Below are 26,276 nucleotides of genomic sequence, written 5' to 3' on the forward strand. Positions count from 1 at the left end.
TGATTAGGAAGGGTGGCCAAGATGCTGTGATGGCCCCTGGCTGGGTTTTGGCCTCTGGCACCCATTTCTATTCTCCTTCCATGTTTCCTTCCCTATACCATGTGTGATTACAGAAGCACCTCTGCAGGATACCCTCCCCCTCAAATGGAGAGGTATGCACATGACCTGAGTCATCCAATCAGGCTCTTCCTGCCCCAGTGCTGGGATGCGGTAGGTAGAAGACCATCCAGGTGCTGATCTGTGGGCCTGCAGTCAGCCCTCCTGCTGCACCAGCCACCCCAGGGTTGCCGGGGCTTCTACCCTGGACTTGATTCTCCAGGCTAGGGGTTAAAGAAGCTGATTGGTACGGAGCTGGAGGATACAGCTTGTTTTGTTCCCAGTTCCTTTCATTCATTGACTGTTAGCTCTGTCTGCTAGATACTGTAGCAAAAATCTGGAAAAGGATTTTTCTTGGTTTGTAACTGCTGATGGTTTCTTCAGGGATTTCTTCTACTTCTTGTAGGCTGGCAGGAACTTAGAAATGTTACATTTCTTAGAGTAATTGTTATCTTCCGAATTATTGTTTCAAATTTAACACCATAAACTACCACCTCAGCTGCTCCACACCCTCCTGTTTTCTTTTCTCTATAAACGTTTTGTGTTCTAGGAATCTGGAAGATATGAGGGAAGAAATTCACTATTCATCTCCCCAAGTTGACTTACAGTACAATTGGTTCAGGGGAATATTCATGTTTTAAACACCCTTTGCTACTTTCAAAAGCTATACTCTCTAAAGGAAGAAAATCGGGCAGAAATGGATGCATTTTTAGAGAAATACAAGTTGCCCAAACTGAGCAAAGAAGAAGTTAACCAATTAAATAAGCCAATATCCTATAATGAGATACAGGAAGCTATCAAAAGTCTTCCAACAAAAAAAAGCCCAGGACCAGATGGATTCACAGCAGAATTCTATAAGACCTTTAAACAAGAACTAATACCCATACTCCTCAAGCTCTTCAGAGAAACAGAGAAGGAAGGAGCTATCCCAAACTCATTCTACGAAGCCAATATCACACTCATCCCCAAACCAGGCAAAGACCCAACCAAAAAGGAGAATTACAGGCCAATCTCCTTGATGAACACAGATGCAAAGATCCTTAACAAGATTCTAGCTAACAGAATCCAGAAACACATAAAAAAAATAATTCACTATGACCAGGTAGGCTTCATCCCAGAGACACAGGGATGGTTTAACATACGTAAGTCAATAAATGTAATCCAACATATCAACAGAGCCAAGGTCAAGAATCACATGATTATCGCTACAGATGCAGAAAAGGCCTTTGACAAAATTCAACATTCATTCATGCTAAAAGCTCTGGAGAAAATAGGAATAGAAGGAACATTTCTAAAAACAATAAAAGCCATTTATGACAGACCAATAGCCAATATTATACTTAATGGGGAAAAGCTACAACCAATTCTCCTAAAATCAGGAACAAGGCAAGGATGCCCACTGTCTCCACTCCTCTTCAATATAGTCCTAGAACCCTTAGCCAGGGCAATAAGGCAAGAAAAAGATATTAAAGGGATCCTCATAGGAAAAGAAGAAGTTAAACTATCCCTTTTTGCAGACGACATGATACTATACCTCCACGATCCCAAAAACTCCATCCCCAAACTCTTAGAAATCATAAATCACTTTGGCAAAATAGCAGGATACAAAATAAACCCACAAAAATCAGTTGCCTTCCTATACACTGATAATGTACAGGAAGAGAGGGAAATAAAGGGAGCAACCCCATTCACAATAACCTCCCGAAAAATAAAATATTTAGGAATTAACCTAACCAAAGATGTAAAAGAACTATTTAATGAGAACTATAAAAAGTTAAAGAAAGAAATTGCAGAAGACACTAGGAAATGGAAAGACCTCCCATGCTCCTGGATAGGCCGACTTAATATAGTAAAGATGGTAATACTTCCAAAACTAATATACAAATTCAACGCAATTCCTATTAAAATCCCAATGACGTACATCACTGAAATACAGAAAACAGTCCAAAAATTCATATGGAACAACAAAAGACCTAGAATAGCCAAAACAATTCTAGGGGATAAAGACAATATGGGAGGGCTATCCATGCCGAACTTCAAACTCTACTACAGAGCTATAATAACAAAGACAGCATGGTACTGGCACAAAAACAGACCCGAAGACCAATGGAACAGAATAGAAGATCCAGAAATAAATCCACAGGCCTACAGCCAGCTGATATTCGACAAAGGAGCCAAAGACATACAATGGAAGAAACACAGCCTCTTCAACCGCTGGTGCTGGGAAAACTGGGCAGCCACATGCAGAAAACTAAAAGTGGACCCCAGCCTATCACCATGCACCAACATCAACTCAAAATGGATTAAAGACCTTAACATTAAACCTGAATCTCTGAAACTACTGCAGGACAGAGTAGGAGAGACACTTGAACTAATAGGCACAGGAAGGAACTTCCTGAACAGAGTCCCAGGGTCACAACAAATTGGAGAGAGACTCGACAAATGGGACTACCTTAAAATAAAAAGCTTCTGCACAGATAAAGCTATCGCAACCAAGCTAGAAAGACAACCAACTAATTGGGAAAAAATATTTACCAGCAATATATCAGACAAGGGGTTAACATCCTGTATATACAGGGAACTCAAGAAACTAATCCCTCCCAAACCCAACACACCAATTACTAAATGGGCAAGGGAACTAAAGAGGGACTTCTCAAATGAAGAAATAAAAATGGCAAAGAAACACATGAGGAAATGTTCATCATCCCTGGTGGTGAAGGAAATGCAAATAAAGACAACCCTGAGATACCACCTTACCCCAGTCAGAATGTCCCACATCCACAAATCAGCCAACGACAAATGCTGGAGGGGATGTGGAGAACGAGGAACGCTATTACACTGCTGGTGGGAATGTACACTCATACAACCACTTTGGAAAGCAGTCTGGAGGGTCCTTAGAAAGCTAAAGATTGACCTCCCTTACGACCCAGTCATACCACTTCTAGGCATCTACCCTGAACAACAGGAACCAATATACAAGGACACGTGCACCTCCATGTTTATTGCAGCACTGTTCGCAATAGCTAGGATATGGAAACAACCTAGATGCCCCACCACAGATGAATGGATCCAAAAATTGTGGTATCTATACACAATGGAATATTATGCAGCCATTAGAAATGACAAAATAATGGCATTTGCAGGGAAATGGATGGAGCTAGAAGGAATCATGTTGAGCGAGGTAAGCCAAGAACGAAGAGACAAACAGTACATGGTCTCCCTGATAAGTGGATGATGAATCCAAAATGTTAGGTGATATGACAAAACTAACAGGACTTAAAAAACAAAGAACTCCCACTCATCTGGTTGAACCACTACTAAATATCCCCATGCTGCTGATCACATATATGGTATATAACATATGAGCACCGTTATATATTACAGACTGTGATAGACAATTTGCTCCAGGAAAGTTAGAATGAACTTGTGACTTTAAATGAGCATCATTATTCCACAATACTGTGAATTTCCGGAAATTAAGTAATCACTTAATCACGATCAAAAAAAAAAAAAAAAAAAAAAAGAACCTTGGGGAAGGGAGGGAGGGAGGGGATGGTAGGGGGAAAACAATGGAGGGGGTAACAATGTTCAAGAGGAAGTGGAAGTGTACTCATTACCTCACTCATGTAACTGTAACCCTCTGTATAGTATCTCTACAATAAAAAAAATTAAAAAAAAAAAAAAAATAAAAAATAAACACCCTTTGCCGCTCATGAGTATGATATTACCTTTTTATTTTAAAAAATTCAAAATTTTATACAAAGAGTTTTCAGTTCAACACATCAATGCATCTTGATCCATGTCAGCCCTGCTGCCATTCTGCCCTCATCTTTCCCAATCTATATTTATTTTTAGTTTTTAGTTTCTTAATTATCTTTAAGGAGTTGTATGAGTTGTATGTCAATTTATGAGCACAACACATCTTATTTTTTAGGGGGGGGTTCCGGTCGTGGGGCCTGAATTCTGGGCCTGGGCGCTGTCCCTCAGCTCTTCAGCTCAAGGCTAGCTCTGTACCACTTGAGTCAAAGCGCCACTTCTGGCTTTTTATTTTATTTATGTGGTGCTGAGGAATCGAACCCGGGGCCTCAGGCATGCAAGGCAAGTGCTCTACCACTGAGCCATCTTCCCAGCCCCACACAACACATCTTGATCAACGTCACCTCTTGTATCATTCTCCCCATCTCTCCCAATTTTCTAGTTCCATTTTTGCATATATACAGTATGACTGCATTCACCTACCCTTTCTCTCTTCATTCATCTACCCAATTATCCCTCTAGTTTTTAACTTTATATCTTTAAATTTTTATTTAAATTTAATTTCTTTTCTTTCTTTTTTTTCCTTCCCTCCTTTTCTCCCTACCCCTCTTCCTTCCCCCTTTCTCTCTCTCTTTCTTTCTTTCTCTTTCTTTTTTTCTTTCTTTCTTTCTTTCTTTCTTTCTTTCTTTCTTTCTTTCTTTCTTTCTTTCTTTCTTTCTTTCTTTCTTTCTTTCTTTCTTTCTTGGCAATACTACAGTTCAAGTTTAAGGCCTCATCCTTGCTACCACTTGAGCCATTCCTCCAGCCCAATTTATATCTTTTTTTTTTGGGGGGGGGGTCCAGTCGTGGGCCTGAACTCTGGGCCTGGGTGCTGTCCCTCAGCTCTTCAGCTCAAGGCTAGTGCTCTATCACTTGAGCCTAAGCCCCACTTCTGGCTTTTTCTGCTTATGTGGTCCTGAGGAATCAAACCCAGGGCCTCATAAATGCAAGGCAAGCGCTCTACCACTGAGCTACTTCCCAGCCCCTTTGCATGTAATTCTATGCTATTCAACATTGTGCAGTTTGCTGGAATATTCTGTGTGTGGCTTTGAGACCTTTGTACAGGAGGAGACTGGGGTGATGGTTCTGGAACATTAACCCCCCCATCCGTTAGTGGATGGATCGAATGCGCATTACATGACACAGGCCAGTCAAGAAGAAAAGTTAATGTTTATTGAGGTCTCAGGATGAGCAGACTGGGTACCAGGGGCGTTGTCACTGAACTCCCACAATCCCACGAGGCAGGGGAACCCACTCCCATTGTGTGGATGAGGTACAATTAAATCACATGCCAGAGGTCACTCTGCTGTGGCATGTGAGTTCCGCACTGGGAAAACCTACAGCCTGGGCTACTAGCCAAACATCACACATGGCTACCCTAGGAGGAAAATGGAGAAAGAATTTTCCAAAGTAAGATATGCCCCTCATGTCACCTTGGACATTAGGCGATGGGGGGAGCGTCAGGACAACTCCATCTCTCCACGTGGCTGCCACCACAGCACTGGGCCGGCCAGCCAGAGGTGGCAGCTGCTGTCATGGTGACATGGGCTCTGCCAGAACGGTCACCAGGTATGGCCATCACCACAGAGAGGAGGCATGTCATCCCGGTGACAGAGGCAGCAGCAGAGATGCAGGGGCGCACCCACAGACGGAGAAGACAAGGGAGGCCAGGCTGCACCCACTGCGCAGTGGGAGCGGCTGGCAGGTGGGCACAGCTGGGGACCTGCACATGACCCTGTTTCTGCTTAGGGCTGAGCAGTGAGGAGCCCCGTGGAGTGGGAGGCTTCTGACCCCTGGCACGCCCCTCCCCCCCCAGAGGGGTGCAGCCCAGCTGTGGCCAGGGCCTGCCAGGTCTGACTCTCACAGCTCCAAACCTGGGGGGCTTGGGAGTAAGCCAGGAGGCCTGGGGTATTGGGGGGGGGGAAGAGTGGGGTGGACTACAAGGGACTTCTCTGAGCCCAGCTGGCAGCCCTCCCCCCTCCCTCCCTCCCTCCCTCCTTCCCTCCCTCTCCCCCTCAGTAAAGGAAGGCAGAGAAAAACGTGTTTTTATAAATAGCTCCAGCCCCAGCTGATTTGTAAATTCAGTGGGTTTTTTGTGTCAGTGACATCACCCTCCTCCCCATGGCAACCTCCGACGATAGCAAAATTACTAAGCAACCCAGAGCCGCTCGCGCCCTCCAGAGCAGCTCGCCGCCTGAGGATTTAATGGAGAGATCCCAAAGTGAGCCGGGGTGCTGGGTGGAGGAGGGGCGGGCCGCGGCCGGGGCTGCCTGAGCCCGGATCCTCCACAGCCAGGCGGGAGCAGCCGCTGTCAGCCAGGCCTCCACCCCCGGGACTCGCTGGGGCTCCATCACCAGCTCCTCACCGCCACGGCTGCTCACAGCAGGTGCGGGAGCTAGGAGCCACCAGCCACCCTCCAGGTGACTAAGCCGGCCCACCACCACTGAGTCACCGCCCGCCACAGCTCTCTGCCTTCTCCTTTGTGTGCGGATTATTTTGGGAGCTGAAAACTTGGAGCAGCACCTGAGGCCCGCCCCTTCCAGCTCCCCTGAAATACCTTGGCTCGGAGGAAGATGGGGCTTGCCGCCGATCTGCTGCCACTCCCTGAGGACATGGGAGGCCCGGGGAGGGCTGGAGGTGCCTGGGAAGAGACAGCTGCTGGCAGAGTGCAATAGCAGACATGGTGATCCGGCTGCCCACGTGTCCTCGGAAGGTGTCGAGAGAGAAGGGGAGTCTCATCCACACGGACCGGAGTCCTCCCTGGCTGGCTTTGAACTTACCGTTCAAAGGGAGTCTTCACGCAGACTGGAGTCCTCCCTGGCTGGCTTTGAACTTGCTCTTCCCAGGGATGTCTTTGTAAGGAGAGGCTTGTAGGTCAGAGTCGAGAGGATCTGGGCTGGCTTGGGCAGGCCTGCACAGGTAGGTGTGTGCTGAGTGAGGACTGGCATGTGCCTGAGTGTGTGTGTGTGTGTGTGTGTGTGTGTGTGTGTGTGTGTGTGCACGCGCGTGCGTGCTCTCGCATGCACATGTTGGGGGAGGAGGGGTGTCAGTTGTACCCAGTACAGTGGTGATAAGGAGTTCACAGCAGTTCATCCTGAGCGGTGCCGGGTGGGTGTTGGGCCCAAGGATCACCCCAAGCACATGGCCTGTGTAGGCTGAGGAGCAGCTGCCAGCACGGGTAGGGCCTAGGTCCCTAGGACAGAGACAAATACAAATGTCAAGGTAGGAAGTGGTCTAGAAGGCCACTAGAAGGGGCGCGGAGCACACTTGCGGGGGGGGGGAGGGAGGGAGACTGGGCAGCCCTTTCTTTCCCAGAGCCCTGAGCACCCAAGAAGCAGCTTTCTGCCAAGAATCCTGCCACAATGCCACCACTCAGGGCAGGCCACCCATATGCCCTCTGCCAGGCTCACGGCAGTTTATTGACAGGGTGGGGCGTGGCTGGAGCCCCCCCCCCCCCCACACACACAGGGTGCATGTCAGGTGGAGGGGCGCAGGCCCCGCTTCTCCCACACAGCTGGCAGTCTGGAAGGCTCCTGAATGAGTAAGCTGAGCCGCTGCAGGGAGGCACGCTGTGCCCACAGAGGCAGGACAGGAGCCTCCCCGGAGATGGGGCTGGCCACAGAAGCACTGAGGTCTTCACTGAGGTCTTCCTTTCCTTTTCTTTTTCTTTTTTTTCCTCCTGAAGGGAGCACCGATTTGTGGGTTCCAGACAAGCAGCAGCAGCCTGCAGCGGGAGAGCGTGAGGCCCAGCTGCGCAGAGCAAGCACCAAGGTAAAGTCCCCACTGCCGCCGGGACAGGCTGCCAGGGTTCCAGACCACCCCTTGCCTGGGACAGAAAGGCAAAAAGCTGTATTTCCAAAGAAAAGAATGTGTGGGTTTCAGCAGCTTCTGCTGGTCATTCCAGTGCCACCAGGCAGGATGGCCTGGGGGGAGGGGAGCCTCTCTTCCTGTGGGTATTCATTCCACACACATTTATGGGGTGTCTGTTGGCTCGTCGGTGCCAGGCTTGGAGTCATGCTCTTTCCCCTGAGCTTGACCTGGTGCAGACTCAGTTTCATTCTGAAATGCAGCACCCGGGGGGGGGGGGTAGGGGTCAGGGGACCAGGTGGCTGAATGACCCCACAGGCCATAGGCTTCCTACCCCTGCTTCAGGGCTACTGGCCTGGTGGTTCCATCCAGCTCCCCTTTATAGGGGTAGAGGTCAAACCAAGCATCGAGGCTCCCATTTGTTCTGTCCCCCACCCCCCCCAAAAAAAAGGTTTCCGCGTTTCTGCTTGGGATCTGATGGGAACCAGGTACAGGAATTGAGTGCTGTGTGGCCTCGAGACTCGGCGCTGTGGGAACTTGCTCAGCTAGGACTGAGGACTTTGGCGGAGCAAGGGGTTGGCTCCACAGGCAGGCTTTCCTGATGGGAGCCTGGTGCAGGTTTGGAGATGACAGAGCTAGAGCTCTGGGTTCCAGGAGAGGGCCGACACCAGGAGCAAACCCTTCTGGAAGGCCTTGTTGGTGGGTTCCATACACAGCCCCTGCACTCACTGCAGACACTGGGCGGGCTGTCAGCTCTACACAATGTGCCAGGCATAGGGAAGGGGGGGGGACGGGCATCGTGGAGGCTAAAGCCAGCGCCAAGCCCTCTCCACACTGCCCCCTACTGGTGACCAAGGATGCCCCTGTCTGGGGAGGGACCAGGGACCCCCAACTACCTCTCCTAACTGGCTCCAGGATGAGGAGAGTGACCATTGGTGGGAGGGCTTCTTGCTTCCTCTGCAAAGGTAGCCATAAGCCTGGGAAAGGATGCGAAGCGGAGCTGGGGGCAAGGGTAATAGACATTACTGAGCTCCGGGCAAGCAGCAAGCTAATGGCGTGGTGTGTGGCCAGGCCAGGAGGCCAGATATAGGAGCAGCAGCAGAAAAGGCCTCCTAGGGTTTGAAGAGTGCTGGGGGAGGGAGGTAGCCGCCTCTGTGGAAGAGTTCCTGCAGGGTGATGGCAGAGCTAGGCAGGAACAAGGTCCACAGGCTGGACGACTACATTCCTTTCCTAGTGGCCCAGAGACTCTCCAGTCACTGTCCTGGGGGCAGAAGGCAGGAAGGACTCCTGGGAGTCTGTCCTGGGCTGGAAGAGCTCTCTTCCCAGACGATGCCCTCCAGCCCACCTGTGGAAGGCCCAACAGTTTGCCACGTGTGAGCAGCAAGGAATGGCAGCAAGCTTTCTTCTCAGAAGAGACCTCATTTCTGTGAGTCCCTGGGGGTAGAAGTGGACCCTCCAGCAGCTTGGGGCAGAGCATGGCGACTTCTGAGGCCAGGGCTAACCTTGTGAACAGGCAAGCTGGGCACCTGGTGCTGTGCCATGCTGTGGCAGAAGGCAGAAGGGCAAGCAAGTAGGAGAGAACAAGAGAGGCCTGAACTCACTTGGACAACTAACTCTGTGCCATTCACCAGTGGCTTAGGCCTATAATCCCAGCTACTTAGGCCAAGATCAGGAGGCTCGACCATTGAGGCCTTCCTGGGCAGAAAGTTTGTAAGACCTCTGAGATGCTGGGTACAGCGGTGCATACCTGTGATCCCAGCTGTGTGGAAAGTAGAAATAGGAGGATCACAGTCCTGGGTAAAAAGCAAGACCCTATCTCAAAAACTAACCAGAGCAAAAAGGGCTAGAAACAGGGCTGAAGTGGTAGAACACCTGCCTCGCGTCTGCAAGGCCCTTAGTGCAAACCCTAGCACGGCCAGGTAAGCAATAATAAAGAATGAAAACCCAAGGTGAAACAGCTATCATGGTCAGGTCCAGGCAGCCGATGAGTGCTCAGGGAGAAATACCAGCATGAGAAAGGAGCATGCGTGGTTAACATGCAAGCTCAGCAGGCGGGGCGTCACACCAGGCTGCCATATTGCCTTGTCCTGGTTACTTGGAAGAGTTGCTTCATGTCTGTCTCTCAATTTCCTCTCCCAGGCCACAGAGATAATTATAGTGCTAATGAGATAGGGTTGTTGTGAGGACTGTGGGAACTGCTAAGATTATGGAGGAACAGCATACCAGGAGGATGAGACCATACCTTGTTTTGGGACACAGGAAGGCTTCCTAGGGGAGGTGGGCGTGGAAGACCCTTCCTTGAGAGAAGCTAATGCCCTCAGAAACACAGATCCTTCCTAACAAAGCTAGGAAGAATGGCAATGCTAGGCGGGCTTTTTCCCAAATAGTAAACTGTAGAGGTTCTCTGAACAGTTACATGAGGGCCATTAGCAATTCCTTCTAGATCTAGAGTTCATGGTTTGGGGGACCTGGAGTTGGACCTGATCTCATTCCTCAGTGGGCCTGGAAGCTTCGCTCAATTCCTTGAAGAATTGTGAACCCCATCTAAAGCCCAAAACTAGCCAGGCATGATGACTCACACCTGTAGTCCCAGCACTGGGGAGGCTAAAGCAGGACTATAGACGGAAGGCCAATCTTCACAGAGTTCTGGACCAGTCTGGATTCCATAGTGAGGCTCTATTTCAAGCAAACAAACTGCACAAAACTTGGGGTTCTGCTGAGAGGTCAGATGAGGCTCCGGGGGCTCCTGGGTGACTCTAGCAGAGACTTGGAGATGGCTTCTTACTTTTATTTGTGGGCTGTAGGGCTTGAACTTGGGGCCTGGGTGTCATCCCTGAGTTCTTCTGCTCAAGGCAAGCACTCTACCACTTGAGCCACAGCGCCACTTTCTGTTTTCTGGTGGTTAATTGGAAATAAGAGTCTCGTGGACTTTCCTGCCCTGGCTGGCTTTGAACTGTGACAGATCTCAGCCTCCTGAGTAGCTAGGATTACAGGTATGAGCCACCAGCACCACCCAGTGGCTTCTTACTTTTCCCATAATACCTTACCTATCCTATGAGTTTAGAAAAAAGTAATCTGAATTTCTAATCATCTAAAAAACAAAACATGTCACACCATTCAAGGAGCTACATGGCCCTAACTCCAGTAAGGGACACCATGCTGACCAGCTTTGTCTTTAAGACCTGGCTCTGACTGCAGTCAGTACTTATAGAGGGACACTGGTGATCATTTTTGTACACCAGCAGGGTTTCTGTGACAACCTATTCTGCCAGCGAATCAAGCACCTGGGCTGTGGGGACAGTGTGGGGAGGGCTCTTCTGGGTGTCCTGAGAAGCACATACAGGGAGCTTAGGTCCGCTGGCCTCTGATTCCAGCCCTGCACAACCCAGCCCACTCTCTCCAGGCCAAATAGCAACAAAGCAGTCACCTTGCTCAAGGCCATTTGCCGGCTTGGTGAAGGAGCAGGCCACAGCCGCGGAGCTCAAGCCGGAGGACTGGTTCTGTGTGGCTCAGCTTTCCTGACCTGGCGGTCTCCAGCACCATTTTCTTCCTTTCAGCGCCCAATGAGACTCCATGTGGCATTGTGCTAGAAGGTACAGGGTGGAGAGTGCCAAAGGAGCCGTGCCCAGTCCCAGGAATGAAGGGGGAGGGACAGAGAGGGGAAAGGACCCCCTTTAAAGGCAAAGCTTGGATGGTTCACCCAACCTCACTATATTTTACAGAGGGAAACAGGCCCTGAGAGCTAGCTGGAGGTCCCGTCGATAAACAACTGCATCTCAGGGGTGCCCCTCCCCCCACGCAGGGCCGGAGGGGAAGGGCTGGCTGGAGAGGTGGCCTCGGCTCACATCGGTAGCCTGGACAGCTCCACATCCCTCCTCTGTGCTTCCATAGAGCCTAGATTATGCTCACCCAGTGCAGACTCGTCCTGCCCACGGGTTGACATGATTTAGATCTGATTTAGATAGATTAAGTCCGGTTCTGTGGTGTCTTACGTCAAAGAGGCAGCCATGATGAGAGAATCCACAAGTGGAAAAATATCTGAGTCTGGACAGAGAGAGGAGCGGCCATGCGGGGGGCCTCCACCCTAGGTGAGTCCCCCCCACCAGTATGTACTTTGGACCCCAGACAGCCCTCGGGCAGCAGGCCTCAGCTAGATGAGACTTCACAGTGGATCTTACTGGAAGATGATCTGGGACCCAGAGCGGGGGTGGGAAGAGGTGGCGGTCTCAGGGCGGGGTGGGGGATGTCGGGATGGAGGGCAGAGGTCAGCAGTCATGCAGGGCTCTGCGCAAGAGCAGGCAGCCTGCAGGCCCTGCACTGGCCCAGTGAGGCTGTTAGGGTGGCGGAGGTGTGCCCAGGACCACGGGAACGTCGCAGTAGGCCAACCATCCCTGTGGCAGACAGGGACCCTGCCACCTATATGCCAGAGAACCAGGAAAGGAAGGACCCAGGGAAGGGATGGCAGCTGAGCACAGAGCAGCTGAGTGGAGCTAAGAGAGGACACGCATCTTAACACTGACCCAATGTTAGTGGCTATGACCTTCATGCATTTAGACCTCGGGTTTTCCGCCCAAGCGTTTGGCATGGGGCTTGGGCAGCCGGCCGCAGCAGCGGCCTTGGCCTTCACCTGGTCACTCTTGGCTGTCCTTTGTGGAAGTCAGACCCTAGGGACAAGTCTGCTCTGACCTCAGCCCTGGGCAGCGTGCTGCAGGCTGAGGAGGGAGGAAGGAAGGGCAGGGAACGGTTTGCCTGCAGGGAGGCCGCCGCGGTTAGCTCTGCCAGGGAAATGCCCGTCAGTGCGCCAACTGCCGGCAAAAGACATGGGGTGGAACTTTGGAAGCCAATGCAGTTGTTGGGGGGCGGGGGGAACACTGCAAGGCAATTGTGACGAGAGGATATTAAATTCATTTTGTCTCCAAAAGGAGTGTTCTCCGTGCAGAGGTGGCTCCATCCCTGATCTGGGAAGGGTGTCCTAGCAAACTGTGGGCCCTGCTTCCAAGGGACTCTTCCCGGCTTCCCAGTCCCCTTGGGGTTTGTCAGATTAGTCGAGTCTCCCCCCCCCCCCATGCCAACTTTGGCACAGGAAACTGAGTATAATCAGAACGCGAGCAAAAGCCGGCAGAGAGGCGTGACGGGGCAGGTGTGGCAGCTTGCCTCTACTGAGTTCTAGAGAATCTGCAGGATTCTCTATCCAGCAGCCAGATGACCCCCGGGACTCTGGCGCTTTTCCCAAACATCTGCTTGGCCCCAGGCGGGGCTGAGGTGCACTCCTGGGGATCTGGAGTGGACAGACCTGTTGGGTTGGTTCCATAGCAAGCCTTGTCTTCTGGAATTCTGCCCTGGGCACCCCATCCTGGGCTGGGTTGATTGCTCTCTCATGGCTGGTGAGTGAGTGTGCAGAGAGGGGGAGGGGGGCTCCCCTGCTTCCTGCAGCAGCTGTGGTCACCAGTTTGGCCATACCAGTCCCCTCAGGACCCCTGGATCCTCTCCTCTCCTCGTGCTCTAGACATCTTCCTTCCAGCACGTTCCTGTGAGCATGAAGGAGTTCTCTATACCCATTATTCACGTCAAGCATGTGAGGCTGAGATCAGGGGGAAGAGGCCTCAACCCTGTGGGGACTCCTGGCCTATGTGGCAGAGTCTGCCTGGCAAAGTCCGCTCCAAACCAGACTGCCAGGCTGGTGCTTGAAGAGATGGACGGTCCCATCAGGGTGAGAGGCACCGGCCTAGGCACAAAGGGCAGGCTGGAAGGGAAGGTGCGGGCAGGGGCCATCTCCAAAGAATGTTCCAGTGTAAGCAGACAGCTATCCATCCTCCAGGAATCCCCACAAAACTCTTCCTCCTGTACAGACAACCATCTCAGACCCTCTCCCCACAAGGCTCTACATATAAGGCCTTGTGTGGCGGAGCCTTTTTTCAGTCTGTGAAGGTGAGATGGATTGATAAATGGCCTTTAGGTATGGCGCTAACTTGTGATTAGGGAAGCCCCCGGCCTGACGCGAGCAGGGGAGTCGGTGGCCAGTTTGCTTTTCACCTGTGCGCGTCCTCCTCACGTCTTGCTCAGAAATTGGCTGAGGGTATCTTCCACCTCTCTCTCTCCATGATTCATTCTTCCTAGACTGTGGTCCAAGCTGGGTTCCCCCTACCTACCAACTACCTAGGCATCCTTGGGACCAGAGACTTCTGATCAACCGGAGTAAGAGAATAGGCCCTGGGCTCCACACAGTAACTGGCTTAGGCCTTTTAGTCAACTGAGACAGAATACCATAGACTCTGTGACTTTTTTCTTCTTCTTCTTGTCATGGGCTTGAACTCTGGGCTCTTCAGCTTGAGCCACGGCGCCACTTCAGGTTTTCTGGTGTTCATTGGAGATAAGAGTCTCACGGACTTTCCTGCCCAGGCTGGCTTTGAACTGCATGCCTTCCCAGCAGCTAGGCTGATAGGTGTGAGCCACTGGCACCCAGTGACTGTATGTCTTAGAAATAAGAAATTTGTGGTGTAAGCTAGTTACGTCTCCGTTTCCTCAGCGGTCAAAGCGCTTCCATCTGTGGGTGGTTTCGATGGCTGAATGAGAGGAGCAAGAGAGTGGAAAGGTGCTGGGAAAGGATAATGTGTTTGTATTTCTAAACCACAAGTTGATCTGTATCTTTCCTCTTTGGCCCTCACCAGGCTCTCAGCCTGGCTGCGGTACTCAGCTGCTACAACAGGCCGGCAGGCCACCGGCCACGGGCTGAGGGAGATTTGGGAAGCACTTACCCCACCCCACTGCCTACCCTGAGGCTCTTGTAGACCAGATGGGAGCTCCAGAGCATGCAGCCCCCCGCCCCCAACTCCTAGAATAGTAGAGCCTGAACAACTCCCCCAGTCAGAGTCCTGTCCCATCTAAGGGAGTGCACCTGGTGTCCCCCACAGTGCTGGAGAGTTGTGTGGACCCTGGCCGAGTCCCCTAGATTGTCCCTCTCCCTCACACTTCCCTCTCCTCCAGGCCAGGGCTGAGCTGGCCCAGGGATCCAAGGAGAAGAGGAAAGAGGAAGAGTCCCAAGCAGGAAGTAATCACTCAGGACCCACCCTGCATGCTTTCCTTGTCCCAGGTGAGCACGGTGTCACCCAGCTCAGTACAGCTGGATCTTGGGTAGGGAGAAGCTCCCAGATGAGGCTGGGTGATGGCCGAGCCGGCCGGTAGTCTAGTCTTGTAGCCATGGCATGGCATGCTGTGGCATATCTGGCCAGTAGTGGTCCAGTGCCTCCTGGGTGTGTCTTACTTGGGAGACGCTCTCTCTCAAGGGCCTGAGGGAACTTAGGATTTCCTTGATTTACCCCTTACAAGGTGAGGATAGAACCAAAATACACCACCCCCAGTTTGTTTCTGGGACTATTCTGACAGCCATACTTTCTTGGAGTTCGCCGGTTGGGAAGCGGAGCTTGGGGCTGTGGCGTTGATAGGTAAGGCGGTTGTGTTAAAACACGGTGTGCGAAAAGGGCGATTTCAGTGTCAATTCTAGCTTTTTTTGGGGGGGGAGGTCCGGTCATGGGGCCTGAACTCTGGGCCTGGGCGCTGTCCCTCAGCTCTTCAGCTCAAGGCTCTGCTCTACCACTTGAATCACAGTGCCACTTCTGGCTTTTTTCTTTTTGCTTATGTGGTGCTGAGGAATCGAACCCAGGGCCTCAGGCATGCAAGGCAAGTGCTCTGCCACTGAGCCACCTTCCCAGCCCCTCAATTCTAGCTTTGTGCACACAGTGCATCTCCTTCTAGCTTGGGTTCAGCCAGCAAGCTCCCCCCTCCACACCCGCTTCTTCCCATGGCCAGCATCAGACCGGACAGCCAGGCTAATTCTGGGAAGCCACACGGTGTCACCCTTCCTGTCCCCGCAGCTGGCCTCCTGGGTGGCCATCCTGGTGTCCCCCCCCCCCCACCGGAGGGCCATGGCCTCCAGTCAGACAGACCAAGACTCGGCTGGGGAATGGAGGGGGGGAGGAGAGGGAAGGGGAGAAGCCAGGGGGACAGCCATCCTCCCACGCGGGACACACACCCGCATGGGGCCGGCGAGTTCCCATGCGAGGCCTTAGCTCTCACCCACAGCACGGACGAAATGGTGTCGGCGTGGCCCGCGGAGCTGTGGACTGAGGGATGTGGGCCGTGGCCGTGACAAACTCAACTTTGCGCCCACGGCCGCAGCCAAACCCGAGGTCCCGCAACTGCCAGCCCCGTGGGCAACCCTGGGCGGGGGAGGGCGTCCTCCCTCCCTCCACGGGGCAGACAGACAGACAGACAGAACAGACAGAACAGACAGACAGACAGAACAGACAGACAGGTGGCCACTGCCTCTCCAACACTGGCAGAGCCACAGGAGCCCGGAGGGGGGGTGTCCCCGGGGCGTGCCCAGGCCGGGGAGGGGGGCTGGGGGGACCCCGGGGTGTGCCCAGGCCGGGAGGGGGGCTGGGGGGACCCCGGGGCGTGCCCAGGCCGGGGAGGGGGGCTGGGGACCCCGGGGCGTGCCCAGGCCGGGGAGGGGGGCTGGGGACCCCGGGGCGTGCCCAGGCCGGGAGGGGGCTGGGGGGACCCCGGGGCGTGCCCAGGCCGGGGAGGGGGGCTGGGGACCCCGGGGCGTGCCCAGGCCGGGAGGGGGCTGGGGGGACCCCGGGGCGTGCCTAGGCCGGGGAGGGGGGCTGGGGGGACCCCGGGGCGTACCCAGGCCGGGGAGAGGGGCTGGGGTTCTCCGGGGCGTGCCCAGGCCGGGGAGGGGTCTGGGGTCCCCGGGGCCGCAGGGAGAGCCGGGGGCCGGGCGCGCACCGCGGGGTTGGGGTGGCCGAGCCAAGCCGCTCGGTGCGGGCAAAGAAAGGCGGGCAGGGCGGGCCGGTGGGGTGGCGGCGGGGGTCCCGGCCCGGCCTCGCGAGCCCCACCTGAGGCCGCACCCTGCCGGCACCCGCCGGCGCTGCCGGGACTTGCCCTCGCCCCTCCCGCCCGGGCGGCCCGCCCCGCCGCGCCCGCCGCTCCGGCGGCTTCCCGTTCCCTCGCTCCCTCGCTCGCTCGGCAGGTGGGTGCGGGGCCGGCGCCGGGGGGCTCCGGCGACCCCAGCTGGCCCAGCCCCCCTCCCCGGGTCCCGGGCACCCCAAGTTCTCCGCTGGCCGGCGGGGCCCCAGGGCGCCGCCCTCCGCGGAGGGGGGTGCGCGGTGGAGGGGGCGGGGCCGGACGTGGTGGGGCGCCCCCCGCCCCGCGCGCGCCCCCCGCCTCGCGCGCGCCCCCTTCCCCGCCCCGCGCGCGCCCCCCCCGTCCCGGACCCTCCCCTCTCCCCGCGGGGGGCGGGGCCCCGGGGTCCCCAGAGGTGCGCGAGCCCGCGGGGGGTACCCCGCACTTGTCACAGTGTTTCCCGTTTGCTCCCCGCCCAGGCTCGCGAGGACCGCCCCCGGGGCGCCCCGGACCGCTGCTGCGCCCGCCAGAGCTGACCCCAGAAGGGTGAGACCGCCCCGGGCAGGTGAGTGGGGGCAGCGGCCCAGGGCGCGCCGGGGGCGGAGCTCCGCGGGGCCCCGCCCCGGCCCGGCCCCGCCCGGCCCCGGCCAGGCCCCCCCAGTGTGAGCAGCCACGGCGCTGGGCCGGCCGGGGGTCTGCGCCCCGTGCCCTGCGCTGCGCTGCGCGGGGCTCCTGTGAGTGGCGGTGGGGAGGTCAGTCCCCACCCGTGCCCCTCCCGCCGTGGCCGCCTCCTGTATCGCCATGGCTGGTGGCTAGCGGCTCCCCGGGAACCCAAAGGAGCTGGGTTCAAATGCCGACTTGGCCTCCGATTGCGAGGGCAAGTTGCTGTACTTCTCTCTGAGCCCTCCCTCCCTTTCTCTCCACCGCACCTTTCCCTCTCTCGGTGTTTTTCTGGTAGTACTGGGCTTTGAAGGCCAGGCTTCATACTTGCTAGGCTGGTGCTCCACCACTTGAGCCATGCCTGCAGCCTGTTTTGCTTTGCTACTTTTGCTACTTTTTGTCCAAGCGGGCCTGGACAGGGATCCTTCTATTACGATTTCCGTTAGACAGCATGACAGGCACACACCCGTCATCTTTTGCTGTTGAGGTGGGGCCGGGGTCTTCCTAAATGTTTCTTTGTAAGATGGTGATGATGATGATGGTGATGATGATGATGATGATGGTGATGATGATGATGATGATGATGGTGATGATGATGATGATGATGGTGATGATGATGATGATGGTGATGATGGTGATGATGGTGATGATGATGATGATGATGATGATGATGATGATGATGATGATTTTGGTCATAGAGTTGAACTCAGGGTCTGAGCAGTCCCTGAGCTCTTTCATTCAAGCCTAGCTCTCTACCATGTTGAGCCACAGCATTGCTTCCAGTTTTTCTGAATGTTATTTGAAGAGTCTCATGGACTTTCCTACCTGGGCTGGCTTTGAACTCTGATCCTCAGCTCTCAGCCTCCTGAGCAGCTAAGATTACAAGCATGAACCACTGGAGCCCGGGCGTAGATTTTTTTTTTTTTTTGGCACATGTTAGTGATAGGAGGAGGGGTTTCACTGTGATATTTTCACACATGTACACAATGTATCTCATCCATCTACCACGCTCCCTCCTCCCTCCTCCACCTTCTTAAAATAATTTCAACTAACTTCTTTGTTCTATTTTCATATGAAGTATTTCAACCATACTCATTGTCATTCACCCACTTCTCTACCCGCCCCCCACCTCCCAACAGAACCTGTTTTACTCTCCGGCCATTCATTTGAAGTCTTACTAACTTTTTGGCCTGGGTTAGGCTCAAACTGTGATCCTCCCAAGCATCTAGGATTATAGATATGAACCAACAGCACTGTCTTCTTTGAATTGTCTAACAAATTGGGTATGAGAATGCTGTCCTCATAAGCTTGTTTCTAACTGTAACGATCAATGTCCAAAAACTGCAGTGCCTCCAGCTAGGAAAGCTACCCTGAGCACCTTCTGTCATGGGGAACTGGGAGAATGATCTGGCAAATGCTATCTGAGGCGGTTAGAGCAGGGCAGTAGAAATATAAAATAAAGGCTGCGGGTGTGTTCAAGGAGGGTTCCGCACAGGGTAGGGACCCCTTTTGGCCAGGGATTTGGCTTTAGTGTGACAGCAGCACACTCCGTGTGTCATGGCGTGAGCACACGTTAACAGGGGCGCTGGGCCTACTGCTCCCATGGAACTGCTTGGGACACGGGGAGCCTGTTCCAAATAGCTGTGTGATTATGGAGGATCCTTTGACTTTTCTGGGCACTGGGCATAGTGGATGGCCATCTTGGTCAGTTGCTTTCCTCTCAGTCTTGATTTCTTGCTCTGTAAAACAGAGCTCATAATATCTACAATTAACTCTCTAATGCTTAGCCACTCACTGTAATGATTAACCACCCTAGATACACTTGTAAAAGGCACCTAGCATAGTCTATAGTGTGTGGCAGGCACTTCAAAGGTGTCTGCCACCTTTAGGTGTCTCTTTCTTCCTCTCCCTGGCCACCTATCATCTTTAAGACGGGCCCTAAACAGCAGCAGGTGCAGCCCTCCCTGTGGTTTGATGAGGAGTGGTAAAATGAGAAGGTAAAGAAAACTGAGAAGCAGAAAGCTAAGGGTTGTAAAGCATGAAGCAGTCTGGTGTTTAGGGACTGTAGAGGTTCTTCTGGCCAGCCATTGTGGCCCTAGGCTTCTGCATGTAGACAGTTGAAGTCTGAGAGATTGAGATGGTCCCTGGCTTGCAGGACTCTGAGGAAATGTCATTCTTTGGGTCTTCCCTTGGAGACAGCTTGTGTCTAGGAAAGCCCAGTGCCAAGGCTCTAGGCAGAGGTTGGCTTCGAGGGACAATAAACAGAAGGCCTCGGGGCCGGTCTGGCTTGTGTCACTCCTGGACTTCAGTGTTGTCTAAGCAGGCTGGAGCTGGGCCCAGAGGCAACCTGAGTCAATATTGACCCTTCTTGGCTGGCCAGCCTGGTTCTTCAGCCTCTCCTTGAGCCAGTGCTGACATACGCCAGTGAATGGTCTTCAGCATCGGATTCTTTTTTTTTTGCGGGGGGGGGGGAGAGGGGGTGTCTGGTCGTGGGGCCTGAACTCTGGGCCTGGGCGCTGTCCCTCAGCTCTTCAGCTCATGGCTAGCGCTCTACCACATGAGCCACAGCGCCACTTCTGGCTTTTTTTCTTTTTGCTTATGTAGTGCTGAGGAATTGAACCCAGGGCCTCATGCATGCAAGGCAAGCGCTCTACCACTGAGCCACCTTCCCAGCCCCCATCAGATTCTTGTATGTGCGTACCAGCCCTGACTGAGGACCTGAACTCAGGACCTAAGCATTATTCTTTAGCTCTTTTGCTTAAGACTTAAGCCACAGCTCCATTGTGGCTTTTTTGTTGGTTGATTAGAGATAAGCATATCATGGACTTTTCTGCCTAGGCTTTCTTCAAACCTCGGTCCTCAGAACTCATCCTCTTGAGTAGCTAGGATTACACATGTGAGCCATCGGCACCTGGCGATCATTTTGTTGGGTCTTGAACTCTGGGCCTGGGCACTGTCCCTCAGCTCTTCAGCTCAAGGCAAGCACTGTACCTCTTGGCCCACTACATCACTCCTGGTTTTCTGAGTGTTTTATTGGAGATAAGAGTCTCATGGGGGGCTGGGAAGTTGGCTCAGTGGTAGAGCGCTTGCCTTACATGCCAGAGGCCCTGGGTTCGATTCCTCAGCACCACATAAGCGAAAAGAAAAAAGCCGGAAGTGGCGCTGTGGCTCAAGTGGTAGAGCGCTAGCCTTGAGCTGAAGAACTGAGGGACAGCGTCCAGGCCCAGAGTTCAGGCCCCATGACCGGACCCAAAAAAAAAAAAAAAAAGAGTCTCATGGCCTTTCCTGCCTGGGTTGGCTTTGAACCATGATCTCAGCCTCCTGAGTAGCTAGGATGACAGGTGTGAGCCACTGGCACCGGCTTCATTGTACTCTTTTAAACATGTAACATGTCAGCCTAGAGGCTGGGTACCCCAGAGTGCTGACTATTAAAAATACCCAAGCTATTTCCTGAGCAAGAACGTGCTGTTAGTCCCCAGCCTCCCGCCTGGCTGGATGTGTGGTCACCAACAAGGATGCTGAGGTCTGGAGGGTAGCCCCCAGGTTCATGCTGGACAGGAATCTGATAAGCAGGCCTTCAGCATTCCTGTGAGGAGCCCAGCCGTGTCCCCCCACCTACCCCAGGGTGCCTCCCCCCCTCTCCCCGCCACGGGAGCCTTCAGCAGGGTGTCTTTGCTCTGGTGGGACCAGGCGCCAGCCTCCTGTCTTCCCATTCATCCGGACAGCACGGCCATGCCCATGAGGCTCGTTTCAAATGGACAGCAACCTCCCAGCTTGCTCACCCCACAGTCTGCTTTTTTTCTGGTGTCTTCCTGGGGATCCCTTTCATGTCCTCAGCATCCTTTCCTGAAAGCGACTCGCTGTGTAAAAATGGCAAAACGCTACTCAAAGCCAGGTCTGGAGGCTGCGGCGGCCACTCTGAATGAAAAGCAGGGACGGTGCCTTAGAACAGCCCCAGAGCTGCTTCCCACAGAGGAGTTCTGGAAAAACCAAGTGTTTGGGACAGAGGGAGCTTCCCAGCGGGACATCTAATGGCAAGGCTCCCTTGAAGATCTGCACTGCCACGAGCTTTGCACACAGACCTAGATCTCTCTAGTTTTGTCCTGGAGCTGGGAGGCCCCATAGTTCTGGTGTCTCCCTGAGTAAGAGCAGCCGATCACCCCATGTGGCTCCCAGGGCCCCCACGCTCTCTGTCCTACATTGCTGTGAGCCCACTCTGGGGTCAGGCTGAGCCCCTCTGCAGTGGCCTTGCTTTTCCCGCTTGCCCACTGTTCCCAATGTGGCCTTTTCACCTTACTGGGTGCAAAGGGAAACTCTGGTTCTTCGTACGAGGTGAGGGTCAGCCTACAAGTTAGGGCAGCCCCAGACTCCCCAGGCTCTGACTCACACAGGCTCAGGAGAGAACTTGCGGGCAGGGTGCAGGGAGCTGGCTGTGCCCACCTGCTTGGCACGCCTCCCAGGAGGTTGCTATGAAGACTTCCGCAAAGGGAACAGTGGAGCAACCCTGCTGCCTCCAGGGTGGGCATGGGACCCAGCAGGGGCTTGGCATCAAAGCTGGGTTCAGGCCCCTGACTGTCATTTCTTCTTTTTTTGGCAGGGGGGTCCGGTCATGGGGCCTGAACTCTGGGCCTGGGCGCTGTCCCTCAGCTCTTCAGCTCAAGGCTAGCGCTCTACCACTTGAGCCACAGTGTCACTTCCAGCTTTTTTCTTTTTGCTTATGTGGTGCTGAGGAATCGAACCCAGGGTCTCATGCATGCAAGGCAAGCGCTCCACCACTGAGCCACCTTCCCAGCCCGTCATTTCTTCTTTCTGTCTTTTTTTCAGCCACATCTGGATTATGGATAATTAATAATAATAATAATAATAATTCCTACCTCTCAGGGCTGCCAATCTCAGAGAGGGCCTAGCCATAGTAGGTGTTCAAGAAAATCTACTGCCCTGAGTAGCTTTTGCTTCTGAGTCTCCCTTTCCTCCAACGTAACACCATAGTACCACTCTTCAGGGACCCAAGACCTCTGGCTTCCTGAACCTTCCAAATAGCTAAGCCCTCTGGTCTTCTGGGTGTGGCAGCGTTTCCTCCAGAATGCATCTGCCAGGAAGTGGCAGGCTACGCTGCCAAGCTCCTGCTCAGCGGGACCCGGGCCAGGGAGCTTCCTCCACAAACCGGTTTGGGCTGGCCTCTTCCCTCCTGGCAGGGGGCAGCCTCGGCTGACCCAGGCTTGGGGCAGCAGCAGGAAGGTAATGCTCAAAGCATCCATCAAATGTGGAAGTGCATTCCTAGCCTGGGGTCCAGCCTCAGTGTCAGGCTGGAGCACTGAGGCCACCCGGGCCTGGGCTGGCATCCTGCTTCTGCCCATTTCTACCTTGACTCCAAGGCCTACACTGTTTCTTTCAGGCAAGGAAGGTAGCAAGAGAGGGACTGGTCACCAGCGGGAACTCTAGCCTTCCTCTTTGCTACTCAGCTGTATTTTCTTTGATGTCAGCTTCTGGAAGAACCCAGTGTGGGACACGGATGGGTCCTATGGTGGCACTTGAAGGCTTGTATGTCCTCATTTAATGGAGGATGCAGCCGCTGCCTCCCTCAGTCTCCCTGGCTACTGCTGGTTTCCTCAGACCTCAGCCACCTGAGCAGCTAGGATTACAGGGGTGAGCCACCAATACTGGGTGTTTCGTTTTTGTTTTTTCTAGAAAAAGAATCTACCGGGCTGGGAAGATGGCTCAGTGGTAGAGGGCTTGCCTTGCATGCACGAGGCCCTGGGTTCAATTAGCAAGAAAAAGCCAGAAGTGGCGCTGTGGCTCAAGTGGCAGAGCGCTAGCCTTGAGCTGAAGAGCTGAGGGACAGCGCCCAGGCCCACAGTTCAGGCAAAAGAAAAAATAAAAAAGGAATGAACTATCTTTAAGGAAAATGTGGACCAGAAAGACGAGGTAGGGTGAACCTACCTGTAGCCAACACAGCAGCAATTTCAATGTGTTTCCTCTCACTGTTTCCACTGCAGGGCAAATCATCCACATCAAATGTGTACCATCAAGAATTTCACTTTGCACACATGTGCACACACACACACACACCATTAAGATGGTTTCATTTGTTTTGGGGACCCATGGTGGGGAGAGTGGACAGGTTTGGGTCTCAGCCCCCACCCCAATACCAGCGTCATTGTTTTATCTTTCCACAGAGGTAGGAGAGCTATCTATCTTCAGGTAATCCAGGGGTGTGGTGTGAAGTTTCTTTTTAGGTTCCCTTTTTCTGCTCTTGGGAACCCAGTTGCTTCAGCTACATTTACTGAAAAGCTGATCCATTTCCACCCTTGAGCAGTGTCACCTTTGCCATCAGTCAAGTGACCTCACAGGAGGGGGTCTATTTCTGGAGTCTCTCTCCTGTCCCATTGCTCTACCTGTCAATCCTTCTGCCAATTCTACGTTGTATTAATTATGGCCGCTCTATAATAAATCTTGGTCTATTTTTAGTGTAATCTTCCCTCTTCGTTCTTTAAGATCAGCCAGCTATTCCTGGTTCTCTGTGCTTCTCTGTACATGGTAGGATCACTGTGGCAGTTTCTGCCAAAAGAAACATGCTGAGACTGAAATAAATCTGTAGGTTAATTTGGGAGTAATTGACATCCTCACAGGATTAAATCTGCCAAGCCATGAACACTCCTTAATAATAAGGGTTTGTACTTTTCAGTGTTTTCAGTGTACTTTCGCATAGCTTTTGTTAGATTTATTCCAGGCTATTTGCTTTTTATAATGTCCAGGCTATTTGCTTTTTATAATGTAAAGTTACATGGTATCTTCTTACTTCATTTTCTGTTTGCTGGTTGTAGTACATAGAAATTCAGTTCACTCTCTGTGTTTGTATATGTGCATGCACATGCATGTGCACGTGTGTGTGTGTGTGTGTATGTGTGTGTGTATGTGCTCACATGTGCCTGTCATGGAGCTTGAACTCAGGGCCTGGGTGCTGTCCATCAGTTTGTTGTTGTTGTTGTTTGTTGGTCATGTGGCTTGAACTCTGGGCCTGGGCGCTGTCCCTCAGCTCTTCAGCTCAAGGCAAGCGCTCTACCACTTGAGCCACAGAGCCACTTCTGGCTTTTTCTGGTTATGTGGTGCTGAGGAATCAAACCCAGGGCCTCATGCATGCAAAGCAAGCACTCTACCACTGAGCCACCTTCCCAGCCCTATTAGTTTTTTTTTTTTTTCACCCAAGGCTGGCACTATACCACTTGAGCCACAGCTCCACTTCTGGCTGTTTGGTGGTTAATTGGGGATAAGGGTCTTTTACTCCTTCCTGCCTGGGCTGGCTTCAAACTGTGAGTCTCAAATCTTAGCCTCCTGAGTAGCTAGGATTACAGGTGTGAGCTGCGTACAGCTGGCTCAGACAGCTCTACTTTGTGTCAAAGTATGTCTCTATTCACAGACTGAGGCAGGAGAGAGACAGGCCAGCTCAAGTATCCAGGGACGGATGTGAATGAGCTTTGCAGAATGCACACCCTCTGTGGCAGAAGGCAGAGGCCCTAAGGGAGAAGGTTGGATTTTATCTGACCACGAGGTCTCTGCACCCTGGACACAGAGTGAGGTCCTCGGGATCCAGAACTCAGAATGTAGGCATGACCCTTTAAGAAGTAGATGTGAAAATTTGCGATCCCAGACCTCTACCTGCCTGAGGACCACCGTCTAGAGGCCCTGAGCTCAGAGACGAGTGCCAAAAATGGCAGCCATTGTCTGCAGGAAATATGCTTACCTAGCACTCAGTGAACCCTGGGAGCTGCCGCCATGACCTAGCCTGAGAGGTGAACACCGAGGCCCAAGTTCTTCAGGTAACTCCATCCAAGTGGCTGCAAATTAGTGGCAGACGCTCCCTGAAATGGCTGCACTTTGAACAATTGAAGGCACCGCTTTGAGGGAATGGCGGGGAGACGCGAAAAGTAGTGGACAGTCCCAGAGGCCTGCTGCGGATTCACAGTGGCCGTTCCAGCCCTTGCCTTTCTCAGTGGGCACCAGCCGCCTCCCAGGCCTGCCATGACTACTGCAGACCCTGTGAAAGTGACCAGGACAGTGATGGAGCCAAAAGAGAAGCCAATGGCCTGCACACCAGAGCTGTAAGCAGACGAGTCACAGATGGAGTCAAATCAGGAAGCACACGAAGTCACGAGAGGCAGTGTATACCTGAAGCCTCAGCTACTTGGGATGCTAAGGCAGGAGAATCACTTGAGCCTAGGAGTTCAAGTCTAACCCAGGCAATACAGTGAGACAAAGAAAGAGAGACGAGAGAAAGGGATAGAGAGAGAGAGAAGGATGGAAGGATGGATGGAAGAAAGGAAGGAAGGAAAAAAGGAAGGAAGGAAGGAAGGAAGGAATTGGGAAGCGACCTTTCCAGGTGATGTGAGAACCCACTGGGCTGTTTTAAGTCCTGCAGATGGTGTCCGACCCTGTCTTCCATCCATTTGCAACATCCCAGGCCCTGGGCTGTCCCGAAGGCAAGACAGGAGCAGCTGTTTGGAAGTCACTGTTCCTCCCAGCTTCCCAGTTTGTCTCTCACATCTGTGGCGGCCTGAATCACTGCTCACTGTGGATGGTGCTGAGACCTTAGACCACAAATCAGCCAGGGACTGACCGGCCAGGCTTGACTGCAAGTCATGTTGTGTGTCCTCAGAGCTCTGGGCAGCTCTGCTGCTGCCTTCCCCCGAGCTGTCCCCAGGGGTCAGGGCCTGGGGACCTGAAGGGCCTTTCAGGTCTCCCTGTGCTAGGACATGTCATCTCAGCCTGAGCAAGAACTGCTGGACTTTTTATGAGTGTTGTATGATCCATTAACAGGTTGTTTGTATGTTTAGTTCAGCCATCCTGGGACAAACCAGAGTTGACTGTGATAAACAAATACAAAATCTAACACGCCATTGTGTGTTGGTGGCTCACGCCTGTAATCCTAGCTACTCAGGAGGCTGAGATCTGAGGATCGCAATTCAAAGTCAGCACCGAAAAGGAAAGGCTGAGACTCTTATCTCCGACAAACC

The 26,276-nt window shown here is 53.2% G+C and overlaps 1 protein-coding gene across 7 annotated transcripts in view; it reads left to right on the forward strand.

Moving 5' to 3' along the window:
* The first annotated feature begins 5,955 nt into the window (after positions 1-5,955).
* Pak6 (p21 (RAC1) activated kinase 6) overlaps positions 5,956-26,276 on the forward strand; it is a 28,479-nt gene continuing 8,158 nt past the window's right edge. The window contains exons 1-4 of one of the 7 annotated variants that reach the window (XM_070005779.1): positions 5,956-6,810; positions 7,577-7,662; positions 14,683-14,788; positions 17,085-17,170. The gene's annotated coding sequence lies outside the window, so the exon portion shown is untranslated. Of the gene's footprint in view, positions 6,811-7,013; positions 7,114-7,576; positions 7,663-11,191; positions 11,292-11,675; positions 11,787-14,682; positions 14,789-15,024; positions 15,141-16,714; positions 16,733-17,084; positions 17,171-26,276 lie in introns of those variants that run through there. The other 6 variants (XM_070005781.1, XM_070005783.1, XM_070005778.1 and 3 more) reach the window with 6 other exon arrangements.

The sequence above is a fragment of the Dipodomys merriami genome, unplaced genomic scaffold (genome assembly GCF_024711535.1).
Source record: "Dipodomys merriami isolate MVZ:Mamm:240054 unplaced genomic scaffold, mDipMer1.0.p SCAF_69, whole genome shotgun sequence".
NCBI lineage: Eukaryota > Metazoa > Chordata > Mammalia > Rodentia > Heteromyidae > Dipodomys > Dipodomys merriami.